This window comes from Hemitrygon akajei, unplaced genomic scaffold, assembly GCF_048418815.1.
Source record: "Hemitrygon akajei unplaced genomic scaffold, sHemAka1.3 Scf000056, whole genome shotgun sequence".
NCBI lineage: Eukaryota > Metazoa > Chordata > Chondrichthyes > Myliobatiformes > Dasyatidae > Hemitrygon > Hemitrygon akajei.
The window spans coordinates 600,065-615,855 of record NW_027331942.1 but is presented as its reverse complement, the minus strand read 5'-3'; positions in this window follow the sequence as shown (position 1 = coordinate 615,855).

Here is a 15,791-nt window from a genome sequence, read left to right as displayed (position 1 = left end):
ATCTTCGTCGCGCCATGTTTATCTGGGAGACCATCTTTGAAGCAATCACTTCCGAACCTCCGCCTTTTGTCCCAGAGACGCCAGACAGGTTGGTATGTGAGTCATTAAAAGCAATATTCACCATTAGTTCGTCACCGAACTTGGCCACAATGCCACAAGACATAGAAACAGATTATACTATTCGGCTCATCGATGTTTCTCCGCCATTCCATCATGACAGATACATTATCCCTCTCAATGCAATTCTCCGAGCGTTTTCTCGTCACCTTTGACAACCTTACTAATCAAGAACCTGTCACCCTCCGCTTTAAATAAACCCAATAAGATGGGCTCCACAACGAGCCATGACAATGAATTCCACAGATGCTTTATTTCCGCTGCAGAATGTCCTCCTCATCCCTGTTCTAAAGGGACGTTCTTATCTGTGTCTGTGCCCTTAGCACTGAAACTGAACGGATTGTCACATGAAGAGAGTCTGTTGGCACTGGGTATCTATTCACCGGACCTCAGCAGAATTAGGGGTGACCTCGTTGAAATCAATCTAAGGCAAGGGATTGGGAGGCCTGGAAGAGTACGATCAGCCCATGATTTAATTTATTTCTCCCGTTCTTCTGTCTTCGACGCCTCCTCAACTTCCGTTTGCCTATTTCGTCCAGGAGCTTCGCTTGGCTCCCTTGTTTTAAATTCTGCAACTGCGCTTGGCCGCTGTTCCTTCACACTTTGTTAAGGTAACCGATCAGAAATTTTTAAATTTCGCTTTTTAAGATTTTGCCTGACCCGCCGAATGTTTCGGGTATTCTGGACTTTAGTGCTCAAAACATCCGTTTTCCAAGGGAGAATAATATAGGTCCTTCAAAACATTTGTTGTTGTTGGGTTTTTTTTCCCCCTGGGATTACTGTAAGCCACTGCATCATTATTCTAAATACATTGATGCTCATTGTTCCAGAGCGGAGTATGGCATGAAGCTTATCTGGTCTGATCCCCATCGTGCGTCTCTGTGTTTTCTCAACCCCCTCTTCAATCAGGGAATGGAAGCAAACCCTGGTTCACGAAACTGCACACAGCCCATTATATCAATTTTCAAAACTCCCGATGGTTCGGATACTAACTCACAAGTGCTGTCTGCCGCTCTCGTCTGAATCTCACCGGCGATCCGCTTCCAGCATCGCCTGTAAACCTGCAGCAATTTCGTGAATTTAAAATATGTTGCACTGTAGAAATGGAATAACACCAAGGACCCCGAAAAGGCTCCGAGCCCGCTGCAGTATCCGAGTTTACTCTGAGAACGCCTTTGCATTGAAAAGTCAAAACTGCCTGCCATGATTTCACAACATGAATCCATCTCCCCCATCTTCACTGTACATCCGTTTTAATTGCGAGCTCAGTTTCAGCCTGGGCAACTGATTAAACTGCAAGGGCACTTCTGACCGAGCGGACAGTTTTCTCAGCAGTCTGCACCGCACTGACTGATACACCGGCATCACAACGCTGTCGGTAACTGAACGAGTCCAAAGACCACTCACACAGAACTGCAAATGTTAGTTCACCTGTGTTCTTACCAGGAACACCAGTAACGGCAATGAGCATGTAATATATCTTTCTCACACGGTAAAATGTTTCACGTATTCTGTGTGAGATTCAGTCTGTCTTCCAGCTGCCCACGATCTCTCTGAAGAAACACTGAGCTGATGAATCTCCACGGTCATTCATTTATACCCGATCCAGCACGCTGAATATTAAATACTACACAAGACTGAAGTGTCTTCCGACAGCTGGGATAACAATAAACATGATGTAATTCAAGTAAAATCCCAGTTGTGATCAGGTATGGATAGCTTGACACGAAATTGCAAAATCTCAAAGGCGAAGAAATGACGATGCGAGAATTCAGTGAATGTTGTTGCGAAACACTCTCAGTCTCACCTCTCGGTTTCATGTTTACTATCTTTGATCTTGTCCATTCCTAAGCTCCACAGAATTTTTCATCATCGATCAATGATCTCCTGCTATTGGGAAGCTCAGTTTCACGCTGGAAATTATCTCAGCTATAGATCCTGCAATAGAAATATTTTAAAAATAATATGATGTTTGTAAGTTAATATAGTGAAGAGTTTTAAACTAATATAGCATCCAGACTCACAAAGGCACTGAACGTATTGAACCCGTTAATTAAATTAATTGCAGCCTACACAAAATGCTGGAAGGCCTCAACAGGTCAGCAACTGGGCATGAATAAGCAGTCGATATTTCTGGTCGCGTCTCTTCTTCAGAAGAATTGAGGGTTCGTCGATCACCTGAGCTCCAGCCACAAAATAAAGCACAATTTCCCAGTGACTAAATTCTTCAATTCCTGTCTCTATTCCCGGTCCGATATGTCGGCCCATGACCGCCTTTTCTGCAGTGGAAGCTCTCTGGCAAGACGAGTAACGATAAGACCACAAAATGTAGGGGCAGAATTAGGCTACTTGGCCCATCAATCCTGCTCCGCCATTCCATCATGACTGATCCTTTTTACCCCTCCGCAACCCCATTCCCTGGCCGTCTCCCGGTAATCTTTGAAGCCGGTTTCGATCACTAAATTATCAATCTTGATGTAGTTGTGCATTAAATTGTCTGAACTGGATTGCACGTGAGAAAAAACGTTCACTGTGTCTAGAGAGACTTGTTACCACGTTCGGATATCGCCCAAGTGCGGAGTGAGAGACACTGAAGCAGGTCGAGATTCCACAGACTTTAATATGAACAGCGTTAAAGGGAAAGTATTTTCATTTTTAGAATCTTTTTATTCATACATAATCTTCCACACCTATAGAGTAATACAAAATATCAACAAATCAATATGTATACAATTAATAGAGCTGAAGAAAAAAAACTAATCATAATTAATAAAAATGATATATATATATATATAAAGAATGGAAAAAAGAACCTCATCTAACTGAGAGAAAAAAACTACAAAAAAAAACATTAGGAATCATTATGCAACCTACGGAAGCAGTACGTTTAACCACCATCTAAAAATATTTTTAAAAATGTGAATTGGCGTTTAAAGGGAAAATAAACAATAAACGCTGGGCCAAAGAGGGCCGTTAACTGAAGCTCTCAAAAGGAGTTGATTTGTAAGTCCAATATCTCAGGGAAGGCCAATGCAAAACGGCAGCGAAACGTTGCTATGCCTTGTCAAAGTCTGGACAGGTACTACGATGGTAAGTATGATGTTAAATACAATGACGAATAAGTAATATTTAGCTGACACGTGAAAATTCGCAATCGCAATTGTCCTAACTGCACTGCCGAATCCATGGTTTTGACAGGACTATGTAGTAGCAAGTAATTCCGTCGTCAGTTCTAGAAAGAAATTGATCAGTTTGCCAGACGACCATTGAAGGGAAGACGAGGGTCAGTTTTGAGGTATGTGTCGATTACCTTCCATGATTGAGTAGGGCCGGGATATTCATAATGAGTGATCAGGCTCTCTAGAGGGCTGATGTAGACAAAAACAAGGAAATTGAAGTTCAAACATCATTGGAGGCAGTCAGGCAGATTGATAACGTAGTGTTCAATACATTCCGAATACCTACCTTCGCTGACTGCAAAAATCATGATGGAATGGTATATAATATTGGTCTGACTAGAGTACCATAGCGAAATGTGTTGAATTTCTCCGGTTAAATCTGATAGAAGAGACTGACACAGCAGTTTAGTTGCATACCTGCCGACCTCGGCTACTGCACTTTCAGTGTTCACAATGATGTCTCCAGTGCATTGGAGAACAAACATAGCCACAGGGTTCAGGTACTCGGACTGTGGAATACTTGCGCTCGGCTAACGTTATTTCACCACACATGAATGTTTAATCCACTGATATTCCAACTACTTTTCTATGTTTCTGGCCTTCTCTAACGACATCGTGAGGAGGAAAATAAACTAGGAGACGGCGTCATTTCGTCGAGCACCATCGCTCCAGCAGGTCTATGGATTATTCTTATGCCATCGGTGAGGATAAACTCAAGACGTAGGAGCAACAATCTGATGTCATGAATGTCGGTTAAAAACATCCCTCCTCCTCCTCTCTACTTCTATTCACCGCTCTGGCCTCATGTTTATTCTCACCCGCCTATCACTTCACACGTCGTCCCCGTCCTGCTCCGTTTCCCCTGTGCTCCACTGTCCTCTCTTACCAGAGTGCTTCCGCTCCAGTGATTTATCTTTTATACGCATTTCGCTTCTTCTTTTCCCTCCCCACGCCATATAGTCTGGCGTCTCCCCGCTTACTTGCCAGACGCGAAGAAAGGTCTTGCGTAGATGATGGAATAATCGTCAACTGTTTATTCATGTCCACAGATGCCGCCTGACCTACTGAGTTGCTCCAGCGTTTAGTGTGTTGCTTTGGATTACATCATGTGCGGAATTTCGCATGTTGAAAATATTAAAATATATGTATTTTGAAACGGTGAAATGGATGGAGACGCACGAATCAGAGAATCATTCACAAATGCTTCACACTGCATGTGATTTCCGAGATTGACTTGTCGGGGGAAATGTGAAAGGAAGAAAATGTGGCAGGAATACACTTCAGCACAAAAATAACCAAAATACCGTGGCATGCAAAAATTGGGGCACCCCTAGTCAAAATGTGTGTCATTGTGAACAGCTAAGCGAGTAAAAGATGACCTGATATCCAAAAGTCAAAAAATTAAAGATGACACGATTCTTTAATATTTTAAGCAAGATTACTTTTTATTTCTTTTATTTCCATCTTTTAGAGCTTCAAAATGACAAATTGTAGCGGTGTGCTACACACAGCGCTGGATTAACGACACGCAGTCGGTGAGTTGCAGTTGCAAAATAAATTTATTCAAACTTCTCGGCCTTGCTTTAAAGCCTGCATGTTCTCGCCCTGCCCGTGCGGGAATGCTGTAGGGGACGCATATTCACAGTCCCGTCCCGCGCGCGGGCTTTTCCCCTTGCTGGTGAAGAAGGCCTAGCGCCCATTTTGGGTCCGGCCTCAATGCCGGCGCGCCACTTTGTGAGCCGGTTCGAGTGCGCTGGTAAGTGGGTCGCCACATAATCCCCCACCCCCTCAGAACTGGCGATACACCCCCCCAATGTCTTCAGTCTGGGAGGTCTGCCCCTGCGCTGTGGTGCCTGAATCTCGACCGGCTGCGCCAAGTGCACTTGAGCCGGTTTGAGTCGGTCCACTGTGAAAACCGCCTCTCTCCCCCGAATGTCCAGCACGAACGTAGACCCGTTGTTTCTGATCACCGTAACCGGCCCCTCATAGGGCCGTTGTAGCGGCGTCCGGTGTCCGCCCCGTCGTACAAAAACAAACTTACAGTTCTGCATGTCTTTGGGTACGCAGGTCGGGTTCTGCCCATGCTGTGAAGTGGGTATGGGGGCCAGGTTACCGAGCCTCTCACGTAGCCTGTCCAGGACTGCTGCGGGTTCTTCCTCTTGCCCCCTTGGGGCTGGTATGAACTCTCCTGCGACGACCAGGGGTGCGCCATACACCAAGTCGGCCAACGAGGTGTGCAGATCCTCTTTGGGCGCTGTGCGGATTCCGAGCAGGACCCAGTAAAGCTCGTCCACCCAGTTCGGCCCTTTGAGGCGGGGCATGAGAGCCGACTTCAGGTGTCGGTGGAAACGCTTCACCAGTCCGTTCGACTGTGAGTGGTAGGCAGTTGTGTGGTGCAGCTATGTGCCCAAACGGCTGGCCATAGCTGACCACAGGCTGGAGGTGAACTAGGCGCCTCTGTCGGAGGTAATGTGGGCCGGTACACCAAAGCGGGACACCCAGGTTGCAATCGGTGCTCGGGCACAGGATAAGTGTTGTCCACAAAAGGGAGAGGTTTACAGCGATAAGGAGGGGTGTAGGGGGCTGGAAGCCAACAGCAACTGAATGAAGTGCCAGACCTGCCCCAAACCACTCTCCTCACTAGTCAGGGTCGCGAACAGTCCTTCCATATGAGGCAACTTTTCAACATCGCGCCTGTTGGGGTCATCTGCTGTTTCCAGTTTTCCAGGTGTGGCCTCCTCGACATCAGTGACACCCGATGTCGCCTCTGCATTCTGCACTCTGTCCCGATGAGATTCTGCAGATGTTGGAGATGCAGAGTAACAAACACAAAATGTTGGAGGAAGTCAGAAGGTCAGGTAGCTTCTATAGAGGGGATAAAGCAAAACAGAGATTTCCTGCCGAGATCCTTCATCATGACTGGAAGTGGGGAGAAGCCGGAATAAGATGGTGCGGGGAGTGGAAAGAGTCCAAGTTGGTAGATGATCGGTGAAGCCAGATAAGAGTGAAGGTGAGTGGGTGGGGGAGGTGGGAGATGAAGTGAGACGCTGTGAGGTGGTCGGTGGGTAAAGACAAGGACTGAAAAGACGGAACAACACACACAAAATGCTGGTGGAACACAGCAGGCCATGCCGCATCATTAGGGAGAAGCGCTGTCGACGTTTCGGCCGAGACCCATCGTCAGGCCTGCTGTATTCCAGTAGCATTTTGTGTATGTTGTTGTTTGAATTTCCACACTATCTGCAGAATTTTTGTGTTTGCTCTGAAAAGAAGGAATCTGATAGGATAGGAGAGCGGACAATGGGAAAAAAAATGAAGTAAAAGAGGAACCAGAGGGAGACGATCAGCAGTGGAGAAGACAGAAGTGGGAGACAGAATGGAGGAAACGGGCGTGTGGGTTGAAGAAAAGGAAAGGTGGAGATAAGGTTAAAGATATCGATGTTCATGCCATCGGGTTGTAAACTACCCGGATGTAATATGAGGTGCTGCTCCTCCAATCTGAGAGTGAACTCACCATGTTAGTTAAACAATGTACCGGAAGGGGGAGTGGATTAATAATTTTCCCCTGGGATCCCTATTAACTCAATCCTCTCTGACCATAAACCAGTGCCGTCTGGTTGTTGTTTTCACAAAAGTGGGGAAAAGGATAGCATGCATTCCCCATTTCTCCAGGACTCAGTCCTTCCAGTAACGGCAGTAATCTCGTAAATCTCTGCACTCATTCCAGCTTGACGGCCTCACTCCGAAAGCAGAACGACCAAAACTGAATACAATAATCCAGGCGTGGATGCCCTAACAATAATCTAACCCTAATGCTACCTCACTAGCCTCTTCTTCAGACCATAGACCATGAGATATGAGACACACATCTCTGCTCACACATTCGAGTCTGCTCTGCCATTCCCTTGTATCCAATTGATTATTTCTCTCTACCCCATTCTCCTGCCTTCTCCACATAATCTTTGAACATCCATTTAAAATACACTCAATGACTTGGCCTCTACTCCGTCCGTGCAAATGTATTCCAAAGATTTCCCACTCCCTGACTGCAGAAATTGCTCCTCATCTCTGCGCTCAGTGGATGACCTGTGCATTGAGCCCTGGTCCCAGACTCACAGAGTGTAGGGTGAATCTTCTTCACAGCCACTCTGTCGAGGCCTTTCAATATTTAATCGGTTTCAATGAGATCCCTCTCTTTATTCCAGACCAGCGAGTACAGGGTCAAAGCCATCTAACGCCTCTCATACGTTAACCCTTTCATTCCTGGAATCACTCTCATGAGCCTTCTCCGGAACCGCTCCAGCACAAGCACATCTTTTTCTCCGATAAGAGGTCGGAAACTGCTCACAATACACCAAGAGTGATCTGATCAGCGCGTTATAACGCGACAGTATCACATCCTTGCTCTTATCTGCTAGCATTACAGTTGTCATCCTTAATCAACTCAATGTGCAAGCAAACCTATAGGGACTTCTACTTTAGGACACCCAAATACCTACGCACCTCTGTTTTTTTTTTAATTTTCTCCCATTTACTTTTTTTCTACACCCTTATTCCTTCTACCATTTGTATATCACCGTACACTTGAATACATTGCAATTCATCTGCTACTTCGTTGCCTGTTCTTCAAACCTATCGAAGTCCGTCTGCAGACTTCCGCTTTGCTCGAAAGTACCTTGCCCATACCTATCTTTGTATCAACTGCAAGCTCATCACCAAGGTATCAATTCCTTCATCCATATCATTCAGATTTAAAATGAAAAGATGCGGTATCAATACCTGCCGCTATGGAACACCATTAGTTACCGACAGCAAAACAGAATTGCGCACATTATTCTGACTCTTTCTCCCTTGTCAGTCAGACAATCGTCGATCCATACAAGTATCTTTCCCGTAATTCCATGAACTGTGATCTTGTTAAGCAGCCTCAGTTGCAGCACCTTAGAAACACAGAAAACCTGCAACACAATACTGGCTCTTCGGCCCACAAAGCTGTATCGAACATGTCCATACCCTAGAACTACCTAGGCTTACCCATAACCCTCGATTTTTCTAAGCTCCTCCGATCAATGCCTCTCATCATCCTGTACACCTCCATCAGGTGTCCTCTCATCTTCCGTCACTCCAAGGAGAAAAGTCCGACTTCACTCAACGTATTCTCAGAAGACATGATCCCCACTACAGGGAGCATCCTTGCTTATACTCTCTGCACACTTTCTGTGGTTTTCATATCCTTCCTCCAGAGAGGTGATCAGAATTTAGCAAACTACTCCAAGTGGGGTCTGATCAGGGTCCATAATAGCTGCAGCATTACCTCTCGGCTCCGAAACTCATTCCTACGGAAGTCCAAAGCACCGTACGCCTCCTTAACCACAGAGTCAACCTGCGTAGCAGCTTTCAGTGTCCAATGGACTCGGATCCCAAGACCCCTCTGATCATTCACACTGCCAAGAGTCTTAACATTAATCCTTCATTCTGCCATCATATTTGACCTAACAAAATGAACCACCTCACACTTATTTGGGTTGAACGCCATCTGCCAGCTCTCAGCCCAGTTTTCTTCCTATCAATATATCGCTGTAACCTCTGACAACCCTCCATATTATCGACAACACACCCCAATCTTTGTGCCATCAGCAAATTGACTAACCCATTCCTCCAGTTCCTCATTCACGTCATTTATAAATATCACGAAAAACAGGGGTCCCAGAACTGATCCCTAAGGCACACCACTGGTCATCGAACTCCATGCAGAATATGACCTGTCTATAACCACGCTTTTCCTTCTGTGGGTAAGCCAGTTCTGGATGCACAAAGCAAAGTCCCCTTGGATTCCATGCCTCCTTACTATCTCAATGAGCCTTGCATGGGATACCTTGTTAAAGGTCATCTGAAAATCGAAACAAACAACATCCTCTGCCTCTGCTTTATCTATCCCGACTGTTATTTCCTGAAGGAATTCCAAGAGATTTGTCAGACAAGATTTCCTCGAAAGGATTCCTGCTGGCTTTGGCCTACGTCATCATGTGTTCCCAATTACAGTACCCAAAACACTCACCGTTATTATACTCGAATATCTTCCTGGCCACTGAGATCAGACCAGCTGTCATAAAAGATAATTTCTTCTGCCTCCTTCACTTCTTAAAGTGTGCAGTGACATTTGCAACTTTCTAGTCGGCCAGAACCATTGCAAAATCTATTCATTCTTGATAGATCATTACTCATTACATTGAGGAAACTAAGGAGAACCTTCTTCATTCTGAGGGAGGGAGGATGCGCAACGAGCTGCCAGAGCAAGAGGCAGGGACGATTACAATGTGTAAAAGATGTTTACATAGGTCCACGGATGAGAAGAACATAGAGGGGTGTTTCTGTACCCTGGGGCGGGTTTCACCTTCTGGTCCAGGAATCTTATCTACCTTCAGGCCTTTTAGCTTCCAAAACACCCTCTTTCCTTGGTAAAAACATTTATCCTCACTTCTGCCCCAGATACTCCTGAATTTGTGGCATTTATGTAATAAATTCAATGAAATAATTATAGTGGGTGACTCAATCTGCAGGAGAATTTGGAGTGTCAGAATGTGTCAGATTGCAAGAGAGCGGATGCTTTCAATATGGTGTTTTAGAGCAGCTGATGGTTGAGCCTAATCGGGAACTGCTATCTTACATTGGGTGTTGTGTAACGACCTAGATCTTATTAGGGACCATTAAAAGGCAGTGATCATAATATAATTGAATTCCTGCTCCGCCCCACGTTTATGGACATGTAAGACAAAGTCGCGTCTTGACCACCCTTTTCCGTTTTAAACTTTGAAATTTCAACTTTATTCAGTCGGATCTGTAGAGGAACAGTTATAATTATGGATGCTCTCAGAAGCGCCAAAAGAAATCCGGATCTAGGCAATGGGAAGCACAAAAAAGCTGACAAATTCTCGGAGGAATCCCCCTGGGAAAAGAGACTAGAATCTCAAATCAGCAATATCGGCATTGAGAAAACTCAATTAACAGAGGAATTCGAAGGAAAAGTTGACTCTCTGAGCCTTGATCCTAAAGAAGTTAATCGAAATGCTGCAGACCTTTCTTCTCGTTTGGAAAAAAGTCCAACAACGGATCGTCGATTTCAAAGCACGATCACGTCGGAATAATATCGGAATTGTTGGATTAAAAGAGAAATCAGAATCGGCCAACACACTGGATAATTTCGCAAAAATGTTTCAGTCTTTATTTCCGGAGGTTTGTTTACAGCCTTCAGATATCGAAATGGCTCACAGAATCGGCACTTAGATACATCTTATGGAAATGATTGTTTGATGTACTTCAATAACAAAAAATAAATTGCAAAAAAAAAATAAATGAAATTTTTGGATCAAGATAAAAACAGACATATTGTTGTGTGTTTTCTCCGTTTCAGAGACAAAGACCGTATTATTAAGCTTGCGAGAAAAAAAAAAGACTATTTCAGTATCAGGATTCAGACATTCGCCTTTTTCAAGATTTTCCACGTGAAATAATTAAGAGGCGTACTGGATTTGCATCGGTTATGAAATTAGCGTATGAAAAAAAAAGCTCTTTCCACTGCTTCAGTGTCCAGCGAAAATAAGGTTTTTTTGTCAAAATGTCTGGCTTTCATATTTTTGATGATCCAGTCGAAGCACTGAGTTTTATTAATTCTTTATCCGACGCATCCGATGACGAGTCTGAAGCCTGAAGCTTGAATGATTTATATTGGCTTGATTGTCTCGGGTGTAAAGAGTGATGAGATTGGAAGATCTGATGGTTACAGAAGTTGTTACCCCAAAATACATTTTTATCTCTGAAACAGACTGGTTTGGATGGCTTCAATTTCAGAAGACACAGAGGGAGAACTGTTGATAGACTGTAATAAGTTTGAACGATTTAGAATTTTTTTTCTGCAGATTTAAATTAATTATTTTTTTTTGTTTCGTATGCTTTTGTAAGGAACTTTTCAGTAATTATTTGAATTCCCTTATGTTCTAAAGATAGATCGGACAATTTAAAGTTGGCGATTGTTTTTCTTTTGTGCAAATATTTAAAGAATTGTTTTAGATGTGTTTTTCATCTCTTTTCTAATGTTCTGAAGGTTACTTTCAAATTGAAGGTCGTTTGTTTCACAAGAAAAACACTTTCCTTCCAAGTTAATTTTGTTGAGATATATGTCGACTGTAATGAGTTTTATGTTCGGTAGAGGGAGACAGAGGTTTTGATTTTTTGTTTTTTTTAACTTTGGTAGGCGGTGCTTGGATTTGCATCTATGCATTTCATGGTGCTAGCGTCGATTGATATTGACTTGTTTCTGGGCTTTGTAGTTTGGGTGGGATTTTTCCCCCCGTTATGGAATACCGGAGCATACGCCAATTATTTTTATCATTGTTCGTCTCCGCCATTTTCGACTACCCTATCCTGACATGCGTCTAACTATTGTTTTTATATACAAAGTTCCATGATGATATCTAAACAGGTAAATGCCTTAAGTTGGAATGTCCGCGGTTGGAATCATCCCATTAAGCGTAAGAAAACGTTTAAAGTTATTAATCGTTTACAGCCTGACATAATCTTTGCTCAAGAGACGCATATCAGGTTATGTGATAAAAAGCGATTTTTTAAATATTGGAGGGTCCTCAGTTTCACGCAAAATCCCAGAGTAAAACTAGAGGCGTTTCTATTTTTATTGATTCCAATATTCCTTTTAATCAAGAGGATATTATAGCTGATATTAATGTTAAACTTTTGATTGTTAAAGGAATAATTTGTCATAGGAATATTATTTTGTTAATATTTATGACCAAAATGTTGATGATCCCTCATTTTTTAAAACAGTTTTTGCTCTATTACCTGATTTAAATCAATATATGTTATTTATGGGCGGTGATTTTAATACTTGTCTAAATCTTTTAATGGATAAGTCATCATCCAAATATCAACTCCGTAATTGTGCTGCGTCACTTATTCCTTTTTAATTGATTACGGTTTAATTGAGATCTGGAGGCATATGCACCCTAATGATAGAAAATACTCTTTTTCCTCACATTATTATAATAAATATTCGAGAATCGACTATTTTATAGTTGACCCTCGACTTTTATTCAATGTTCAGAAATGTGAGTATGATGTGATTGTTATTTTGATCATGCTCCTTTAAACTTAATATCTGAACTAAAAGATGTTGTTTCTACCAGACCATTTTGTCGTTTTCCATAACATGTATTACAAAGTTCGGAATTTGTTGAGTTTATCGAAGCTCAGATAGAAAAAAGCTTTTTCTCTTTAATAATATAGGAAAAGTCTCCAAGTTAGTAATTTGGGATACATTAGAAGCTTATCTACACGGTCAAATTATTTCGTATATAGCTAAACTGAAGAAACAAGCATGAATGGAATTAGATAAAATCTCTAAACAAATTAAAGAATTAGATAACATCAATGCAATCTTTCCAAATGTTGTTTCATTTAAAAAAAGAGTAGAATTACAATCACAGTATAATTTATTACTAATATATCCTATTGAAGGATATTTGCTTAAATTGTAATGTCAATTTTATATTTTTTGAGATAAAAATAATAAGCTCTGACCTTCTCAATTAAGAACAACAAGAGCTGAAAGACAAATCTTAAAGATTCATAAAAATAATAGAGATATAGCAAGTAATCATGAAGACATTAAGATTTCAAGATATTTTACTCTGATCTTTATAGATCTCAATTCCCTGCACATTCCTCCAAAATGAAGGTTTTTTTTTACATAAGATTAAATTTCGAAAAAAATTCTCCTGAGGTCAACAGATGCTTGATGCTCCAATTACTGAGCATGCAATTCAGAAAGCTATTTTCTCAATGCAATCTGGTAAAGCTCCTGGACTTGATGGTTATTCAGTGTGATTTTACAAAAAAAATTGAAAGATTACATTCTCCGTATCTTTTGGAAATATTTCATGAATCCTTTGAGAAGGGTAATTTACCTTCTTCTTTTTATGAAGCATCTATTTCCTTAATTCTTAAAAAAGAGAAAGATCCTGTTGAATGTTCATCATATAGACCTATTTCGCCATTAAATGTGGATGCAAAAATTCTCTCTAAAATAATGGCTGATCGCTTGGCAAATATTTGACTAAAATAATTTCTATGGATCAAACGGGCCTTATTAAAGGCCGTTATTCTTTCTCTAACATTCGGAGATCGATGAACATTATATATTTATCGTTATCGAAGCAACCTCAATGTGTTATCTTTCTCGATACTGAAAATGGATTTGATAGAGTTCTGTGGCCATTTTCAAAATATTAGAAAGATTTGGTTTTGGTAATAATTTCAATAGATGGATTCTAATGATTTATAAGAATCCTATTGCCACGGTCATTACTAATAAATGCAGGTCTTCTCTTTTCTCCCTTTCTCCTGGCATTAGACAGGGATGTCCATTAAATCCTTCATTATTTAATCTTGTATTGGAGCCTTTAGCTATAACATTACGAGAAGCTAAAATATTCATGGTATTTGTATGAATGGAACCATGCATAAGATTTCTATTTATCTTTCGTTTTTTTTTCATTTCAAATCTTGAGGAGTCAATTCCTAATCTTTTGGAAACACTTAAAGATTTTGGGAAATATTAAGGATATAAACTTAACTTGAATAAAAGTGAATTGTTCCGGTTAAATGTCCATGTTAGTATATATAATGATATTCCTTTTAGACTTGTTAATACATTTTGATATTTAGGTATTATAACTAGTAAAAATATAAAGATCTCAATAAAGCGAATATAGTTCCTTTAATGGACTCAATGAAACAACTATTTTCTAATGGAATCCACTTGGTATTCTTAAATAGGTCGTATTCATGCTGTTAAAATGATAATTTTACCTAGATTTTTATATATTTTCCAAAATATATCTATCTTTTTAACTGAGAAAAATCGATCAATTTGACTCTATTATTTCTTCTTTTATTTGGAACAAGAATAGACTGAGAATTAATAAGAATCATTTACCTAAAAAAAATTAAAATGATGGTGGACTTGCACTTCCTAATTTCAGACTGTATTATTGGGTTTTGACAATTAGACAATTATGGTTTTGGTTATATTGGCTTGATAAGAACCAAAAACCATTATATGTTGATTTGGAATTAAAAGCTGTTAAACAATTCCATTTAGCTTCAATTTTAGGAGCTCCATTACAGTTACAGCTCTCTAAAATTCCAAATTTAAATCTTTATCCGGTTATTAAACAATCCCTACGGATTGGGGTTCAGTTTCGTATTTTTCTTTTAACTTTTAAACAATTTACGTTGTCTAGTTTTATATCGAAACTTTTCATTTAAATCTTCAACAACTGACCCCATTTCTCTTCTATTGAAAAATAAAGGAATCCATTCTATTACACATTTATTTTGTGATGGTCGATTGAAGACATTTGAGGAGTTAATTAATAAATTTTCTCTCGCTCATACACATTTTTTTTGCAATATTTTCAGGTTAGACATTTATTGCAGCAATATTTGCATAAGTTTCCATATTTACAAGAATCTGATTTGTTGGATATCATTTTGAAATTGAATCCCTTAGTGAAAGGTTCCATTGGCAGAATTTATAATTTATTTTGGTTACAAAAAGAGAACCTATCACTAAAGGTTAAACAAGATTAGGGGTGACAACTTAATATGACCTTTGTTAATGAAGATTGGCTTCGAGTTTTGAAACACGTAGATTCTTCTTCTGTATGTGCCAACCATTGTTTAATTCATTTTAGAATTGTTCACCGTTATTATTTAACACATAACACAGGAGAGACTAAAATATGTCCTAATGTAGACAACTATTGCGACAGATGCAAAACTGAAGTAGCTACTTTGTCACATATGTTCTGATCATGTTTTTCATTAAAAATCGTTTTAGAAATCTTTATTTTCCACAATTCCTAAAGCTTTGAAATTCATTTACAACCTATTAGATTGACATTTCTATTAGGAATTGTTCTGCATCATATTCAGTGTATCTCATCCTCAGATCAACATGTAATTGCATTTATTACACTACTGGCAAGAAGGGCTATTTTATTAAAATGGAACGATATTTCTACCCCTACATTAATTGAATGGTTTTTTCAAGTAATGTTATGTCTTAGATTGGAAAATAAATTTGAAGTAGAACTTTTGATCCTCGATTTGATTTTGAGAGAAGATGGGATTCTTTTGCAATTATTATCATTTAATTTGAATTAAGTTATATGGTTTCCTTCCAATCTTTTTTATTTAAATAGGAACTGGCGGTTGATGAGTTTTTTAAAAATATTTAGATGATGGTCAAACCTATTGCTCCCGGGGGGGGGGGGGGTTGCTGATTCCTAATGGTTTTTTTTCTCTTTGTGTGTGTGTAAATATATATATATATATATTTCAATTTTTATATTTTACAGTCAGTTTTTTTCTTCAGCTTTATTAATTCTATACATATTAATCTGCTGAAGTTTTGTATCA